The sequence below is a fragment of the Numida meleagris genome, chromosome 1 (genome assembly GCF_002078875.1).
Source record: "Numida meleagris isolate 19003 breed g44 Domestic line chromosome 1, NumMel1.0, whole genome shotgun sequence".
NCBI classification, from domain to species: Eukaryota; Metazoa; Chordata; class Aves; order Galliformes; family Numididae; genus Numida; species Numida meleagris.
Window position 1 is genome coordinate 183,563,595 of NC_034409.1, and position 8,296 is coordinate 183,571,890.

Sequence of the window (8,296 nt, forward strand, 5' to 3'; positions counted from 1 at the left end):
CCCATACACTGGTTAAGGCTGCAGCACTAGTTCTTGAGGGCTGAGAAGGAACACGGGGGCAGATTGGAGGCTGACAGTTGGGGGGCTGCCACACTTTCAAATTTTTTGGTTTTCCTTACTGGCATTCACAGAGCAAGGATTCATCTCCAATGCCAGCCAGGGTTTCCTTTTGAACAGATCTTTTATCTCCTTCTGTTTGTAGCATTCATGACAATCTCTCCTCCCCAAAATGCAATCTTTAAATCCAAACCAAAGTGGGTTTTACTCCCCCCTCCCACTTGTCAGCCCAGCAGCCAAAGCAAACGCAGCCGTCCTTACACCCGCTCTGCAGGCACTGCAGGAGCAATAAATCACAGCACTGCTTCCAGCCTACCTCGGGAGCTCCCTCCTCGTCCCTCTGGCTGCATCCAGCTCTCCTGCTGGAGCACCGTGGTGCTGCTGCCCTGCACAAGGATGGCTCAGAGGTTAGTATTTGTGTTGTGGAAATGGGCATCGGGTGGCAGTGCTTGGGATGGGATTCAGTCCTCAGGGAGTTATTACTGGCTGCTGTTGGGCTGTGTGGGTGCAGATGGAGCTGACGTAAGCCTTAGACAACACCAGTTAAATCTAGGATTAACACAGTCCTAAAATGGTCCTAAACCTTCAGGAGCAGCAGCTCCCAGCCCCTGCCTCCCGCAGCCCCCACCTCCCCATCCCAGCAGCTGCTGCAGCTCTGGGTGGCCAGCACAGGGACAGGGACAGGTTCATCCAGGCAGCCCCAAGTGCCTCATAATGACCGCAAGAGAGGCTACAGCTCCCCAAAAGATGAGGAGGTACCCAGAGGAAACTCCAAAAGCCAGGAAGGGCCTTTTATTCTGAATCCCAGGTCGTGTGTGGTTTGTAGAGGTGGGTGGAAGCTGTGGTTATGTAAATGCAGTTTGGGTTGTTTTGGCGCTGTGAAAATGGCTTCTCGAGTTTACACTCTCTTTCATGAATACCTTACTTTTTCCTCCTTGATTTCTTGTTCATTCTTGCAAAGCCTTTCCAGCTCCCAGGTCATCATCCTCTGCTGCTGTCACAGGGAACCACATCTGGATCTGATGCTGAGCTGATGGACGCATCTCTCACAGCAAGTGTCAGCCTCTATCTCCATTCTTCCCTCTAGAAGGATGCTCTGAAAGCTCACTCTTCTGACAGTCACTGGCTTTCTTCCAGTCTGAACACATTCATGGGCAGTATACACACATTTTTTTCTTAAGCCTATGTTCCCTTTAATTTAAAAAGCCTTCTCTCATCCCCTGTTCTAGCCCAGGAAATTATTTTTAAAAGAGCAGTCATAACCCTTATAAGCAGCACTGAGCTGTTTTATGTATTTCAGCTGCTTTACACTGGCTTCCTAAGGCTTTGACATGCAAAAATTCATCTGCTTAATTTTATTTTAATATATTGGACTACTAAAATTACTGGGACTGCTCAAAAATAGATGAAACATAACTTTTCTGGAAAATTGGCTGTGTAATTAGCTGCATCTCTGTGTGTTCTTCATCTAAAAACGTATGTTCTGTTCTAAAAAAGCCCTTTCAAAAATATTACAATATGCATTTTCCGTCAATAGAAACAAATCTCCTTTAATTTGCCTTCTTTCATTACAAAATTAGAGCTCTATGACAAATGAATGCTTTTAATTTGGTTTAAGAGATCCTACAAGCTTATCTAAAGCCGTAGAGCTGCCTCAATGGCTTTGCAGTGAGAGTAACACAAAGCCCACACCTGAATCCAGCAAGGTACTGTGTGCCCACTGGGGCTCTCAGCTCTGCTCAGACAACAGCCAGTGTCTGTCTGTCTGTCTGTCAGCCAGGACAGGCTTCTGGATGGGCACTGAGTGCAGATGTAGGAGGGGGTTATGGACCGTCAGCAACGGCAGTTCGTTCATGTTCAGTCTGCAGCTCCCTATCGCTTCTGATTGCTGTACAGTGATTTTGCATGCATTTTAATGATAAAAAGATAAGAAAACTTCAGCCATTGTCCATAAAAGTAGAGGACACACCAATTTTAAATATACATGTAAGCATGCAGCATTAATTGAGCAGTTCTGCATCTGCCACCACTCATAAAGTACCTGGGCACATAACTAACTGCCTCACGCTAATGAACTTTCAATACACAAATAACTATTTCAGGTAAAACTGCCTTTCTTTCTATTTTACCAACACAAATTCCTAACTCCGAGCGCACAAGCACAGAGTCACCCTGGAATAACTGGAAATAGGAATTACCCATGGCCCAGCACCGTGGGTTCTTGTCCCACCAAGGTCAGTTGATAAAGTTCTTTGTTCTTGCGCAACTGCCCTGAGCAGTTTTGCTCTTAACCTGGATGCTGGGGCACAAAGGGAGCCTCAGAAGCCTCTTCCATGCCGTCCTATTGACTTCTCACTCTGTGTGCAAGTACAAACATATGTATGCATATCTATATACACCCAGCTCCCAGCTAGGCACTTTGGCTCAAGTGTTGACCTTCTGAGGCTGCACCTCCCCTCCATGCCAGCAGCCTGATCTAACACCTTTTGAAGCCCCATCTTCAGAGGCTACGCTGGGAGATACATTCCTTGTTTTTTTTTTTCTGAAATCAGAGACCCTGGGGGTTTTTATGTGTTCAGTGTATGAGCAGGTTCCTTTTGGGCTATCTCCTACTACTCTCAGCAGTGTGACTGCAACCAACAAATCAGTCCCAGGTTCTCCATGCGATACCAAACCCCTGTATCTCTAACTCAGAAAATACTTTTTTTTTTTTTTTTAAAATCTTATTTGTAAGCAACACACAGTTTCTGGCCAGTTTTTCTTGACACTGGCTTGCCCAGGCAGAAAGCGAGTATTTGCAGAGGGTGACTCAGCAGCCTACCAGCTCTGCGGGTGGATGAATTGCCCCACAAAGGTGCCCGTTCTTCTCCACTGATGACAAAGAAAGCCTGAGGCAACACCTTCAGGCTTGGATAGCATTTGGGTGAATCCCACGCAAAACGGATCTACAGCTGCAGACCACTTCCAAAGCTTTCTCATCTCACTGATGCACTTTTGTTTCCCTGATTTAGATTGTAAAATGAATCCCGGGTGAACAGAGGTGCCTACATTCAGGATGAGATGAATCACACCAAATTCCTGTCTTGGGATGGGCTGAATCACCCTCCAAAGCCACCTCTCTCTCACTCCACCTCTACCAGCAGCAGATGACCAATGCAGATTCTCATAGAATCACTGAATGGCTTAGGTTGGAAGGGACCTTAATGATCGAGCTCCACCCTCCTGCCATGGGCTGGTTGCTACTCACCAGATCAAGCTGCCCAGGGACCCATTCATACATAGCCAACCCAAGATTACCACAGCTGGGTGAAGAAGGGCACTCCCTGCCATCTCTGCAATCAGTGACACACCAGGCTGGAGCCTCTACAGACAGCTTCGTTTTCTATTTCTTGCACTTAGAAGCTAGGATCAAAATTCCTTTGTTTTCTTACAATTCAGGTAGATTTCCTTCCTGTGCTTACTGACGTGTTTGCAGAGCTACATGAGGCTGTGTGTGTCTCTCCTGTGCTTGCTAGGTGAAGCGTGCTGATGAGCTCAGAGGGTTTTTCCCTGTCCTTCAGACTTCCTCCAAGCCCCTTTTGCATTTTCTCCTGGCTTTTTGAATGCTCTGTGCTTTCCTGTTGTGTGTTCCCTCAGTCTGTATTGCTGGTGCAGCCAGTCTTCAGGCTGATCCATGGGTCCATCACCGTGACATGGAGATTTCATGCAGTGGCTGCATCTGCACAAGGCAGCAGCTGCTCCAGGAATGCATTACTACAGTCTGAAGTGATGGAAAAATGCCATTCTTTTGCTTGCCATTAAGCTAAAATTATGTGTTTCTGTTGAATTGCCCACCAACCTTCAGAGAAGTGAGGAGAGTGGGGCTGTTCTCCGGACTGCAATTAGCTGAAGGTGGTTGCGATAAACTTGAAGTCACCCGCTGCTGATGGATAGGGTGGAAGATAGCATTTCATTCTGTAGCATCGATGTTTTGCTATCTGTTACATACACACACACGCATTTTGTGCTCCTTCTCCTGTTCTTTTCCTTGCATTACAGCTTAAAACTTTTTATGGTGATTTTACAATGTTAAGTTAATGTTAGTTACAATGATATCCCTCAGCTCACATGAACAAAACTGCTCAGGTTTGCAAAGCTCAACAACTATTCAACCCACTTAAATCCAGATAAACTGAACAACCGTGTGGACCTCAAATTATATTGCAGGCACTCCAGAATTATGTGTCTCTAGGGCTGTGCCAGTGTAAACCAGTGTAATGTAGCACATTTAGGCAGAATCAAACTATCTTTAAGGTTGGAAAAACCTCTAAGCTCACATAATCCAACCATCAGCCCACACCAACCCTGCCCACCAACCACGTCCCTCAGTGCCACATCTCCTCAGCTCTTGAACACCTCCATAGACAGTGACTGTGCCCCTCCCTGGGCAGCCTGTGCCAGTGCCTCACCACTCTTTCTGAGGAGAATTTCTTCTTAAAACCCAAGCTGAACCTCCCTGGTGCAACTTGAGGCCATTCCCTCTCATCCCTGTTACCTGGGAGAAGAGTCCAACTTCCACCTTGCCACAACCTCCCTTCAGGCATTTGTAGAGAGCAATAAGCTCTCCCTTGCGCCTCCTCCAGACTGAACAATCCCAGTTCCCTCAGCCTTTCCCCATAACACTTGTGCTCCAGACCTTCACTGCTTCATTGCCCTTCTCTGGACATGCTTCAGGGCCTCAAATGTCTTTCTTGTAGTGAGGGGCCACAGTCTAACACAGAACCTTCCATATTGCATAGCTGGGAGCATCCTAAATTTAACAGAGTCAAAACCAGAGTACTTACAAATTTGGAGCAGATACCATTGTCCTCACTCGATCCTGGCTTGCTTTGGTAGGTGCTGGGCAGGCAGTGCTCCTCAAAGCTCAACGCAGCTGCAGTTCTGGGCCTGGGGAAGGCAGGAGGACATGCAAGTACACTGCCTTTCATCTGTCTGAAGTTACGACTGCCAACGCAAAATTGTTTTGTGTTTTGATTTCCCAGAACTCATAAAAACAAAGAGATCGGTGTGATGAGTTAAGCAGGCAAATCGTTTGGGCATGGTGCTGCACGTTAAGAATTCTGTATTTTTGTGATAGTCATTGCTCTCTGGAGAATCTGGGACATAAACCTGGAGAAATCAGCCTGAATTCCTCTACCCTGCTGCTTTTCAGAGAGGGAAAAATTTCCTGCTGACCAGAAACGGGCACGGAGGAGACATTTTTGTATTGAATGTCTGTACACTTGCTGCTTTTGGAAGTAGCAAGCATTTTACCTTAAGCGCTCATACGTGCAAGAAAACCATGAGCAGAAAGCCAACACGGCATGTCTAATACAAAATGAAACATGACCTTTTAAGAAATCTTAAGCTTCTGAAGAGCAAAAATTAACTCTCTATATGATTCAAAGTATGTTGGCTAAATTAGATGCTGAATTCAAAGTTGTCTTGAATAACACCATCCTCAAATTCAGTTTTTGGCTTTATTTAATATGTGTAGTTAAAAAAAAGGGGGGGGAGGTTTCAACATTTACTGTTATTAACCCATTTACTGCATGGGGAAGCCCGCTGTCTCTTCGAAAAGCAAGCAACCAAGGGCATTTATCGCGTTTTCACTAAGTACATATGGTTAAAAGCCCTGTCATACTGATTTGAAGAACTTGTCCCACTGGGTATAAAAAGATGCTGAGAATTAAAATAAATTCGGATATTGAGGCATATCTTATTGATGTAATGCAAAAAAAAAAAAAAAAACCACCTTTATTTCTTAGAGAACTATTTAAAATCTCTTGTGAATGGACAACAATTCTGCAACTAGAAAAGAGATCTTGAAAAGGAACTTAGAAGCTAAACTGCAACTGGGTGCCTGTGAGCGACACGTGGTCTATTTGTGCAGGTAACGTCTTTGTGGACAAATTGCATGCCCCATGTCTCACAGCATTTGTGAGGACTTTGCTCCTGGATTCCAGAAATGTGAATTTAAAAAGCAAAATTCCTGACGCTGTGCTGCTCCGGGCACACAAAGTGCTCAGCTGGCCTAATGCAGAGAACAGATTATTCCTTGCTTTAAATACAAAACCAAATATTTTCCCCTCTCCAGTGCAATAGAGAGTTGGAGCAAAGCTGTGCTGGCAGTCGTGAGATTCCACCAAGATTTCTGAAAATCACATTTATGGAATGAATTATCCCCTTCCCCAGACAGAGAGGTTGGGTGGCAGCTCCAGTCTTGGCTCCCCACGGCCACTCTGACCAGGGACATCTGCGGGGACAGCGCTCAGAAGCAAAACAGTCATAAGATTGCTCTCTCCATTGTTAGGGGGCATGGAGCACTGAGGGTCAAGCTCCACGTGTACAGCCAGAGTTTTCTTTCCACTACGAAAATGGTGTTTTGGAGGATACGATTTATATGTGTGGTGAAAGGAAAGTCATTTTTTTTCCCAATGTTTGGACTAAGTCTGTATAAAGCTCCTTAAAACTCAGCCACGAAGAAGGCATGACACTGTCAGGACAACTCTTCCCCATCCCCACAATTGGACACTCCTGGAGTCTGCTGCTCCTCCTCCCAGAGCCCTTTCTCACCCCACTCAGGTCACCTGCCCTGCCTGCTGGGCCCACACCTTCCTCATCCATATGCCCCCAGCTTCACTGGTCATAATTATTCTAAGACATTTCTTCATGTTTCTACTTACGTCTTTACTCTGAAACATTTAATATTTCTACCAGAACCTTTCTCTGATGCCTCTGAATATGGTTCCCAATCTACATCTAATGCAGTATTTCATTTTGTATGACCCAAAGTTTCAATCTAATCAGGCCTTAAAGTAATGTGTATTTTAGGAATGCACGCATTTATCTCCATGCTCTGTTCTCATGTACAACAGCACCATAGCTGTACAACTGTTTGAAACAGAAGGGTCAGTTTGGGCTCTGGTTATACATGCATTACTTCTGCAGCAACAGCAGGGAGTGAAGATACCTACTAGATTCTGTAACAAATTTTGGTGTAACACTGAATATGGAGTCAGCAGTCATGAGTAGACACCATATGTCTGCTGACTGCTCACTGCTTTATAAAAAACAATTCAGAGGCGGACCCCAAGCGTCCAGCCTATTCACAAGTTCAGTTTGCTCCCTGTATAGGTGGCAGAGCGGCCCGTCCCACCTCAGGACGAACTCTTCCTTTCACCAGGAACTACATCTTCCAAGACAGCTGCACTCTAAGGACAGTCCCACCCAGGACTGCACAGGGCCATGAGTTGCAGTAAGCCCCATGACTTAGCTCTTTCTGGCTCCCATGGTCCCACTGGTCACTAAAAAGCAGCTACTGAGCAGGCATCAATGTCTGCATCCACTGAAACCACACTCCAGAAGGTGGAAGAGCTTTCTGTGCACATCAGCATCAAACCCTCCCATTAATATTCTAGGAAAGAAGCTCATTGCATCTTTCCCTTTAAAAAGAGATAATCAACAGGAGGGAAGTCAACTTTTTACATGGGTAGCTACTGATAAGACAAGAAGGAATGATTTTGAACTAAAGGAGGGAAGATTTAGATTACATGTCTTGGGGAAATTTTTCACAGGGAGGGCAGTGAGGTGCTGGCACAGGCTGTCCAGGCAGGCTGTGGATGCCTTGTCCCTGGAGGTGCTCAAGGCCAGGCTGGATGGTGCCTGGGCAGCCTGAGCTGGTGGGGGGCAACCAGCCCATGGTAGAGGGTTGGATCTGGGTGGTCTTTGAGTTCTCTTCCAACCCACACCATTCTATTATTCTACGATTCTAGGAAAGCCTTTCTTACCCAGTACACTCTTCAATTCCGCTTTCAATAGTTATAAAGAAATGTTCAAGTGAAGACTTCTTCCATATATGACTTCAGAATATCTACTGCAATGCTTATTTAATATCATTTCTTGGCCAGTGAGGTTATTACTATATTTCACTTGAACATAATGGCTCTAAAATTGTGTTGGCAGCAACACAGAACTGCTGTAAGAAACTGGGGGATCAGGTTGATGTGAATTACTCTACAAGAAATCCTACAGTTAGATTTTTCTCTTCAAGGAGAGACTTGTATTAGGAATTGTCTACAGAATCTTAGACAATACACTGGTGAAATTGGTCTATTTGCTACATATTTTGTTTATAATGAACTGCTTTTAATGAACTGTGATCATTCTGAAGCAATAAAAAAGTTAACATGAGTTGTTATGCACTCTTTGCGATGCAACT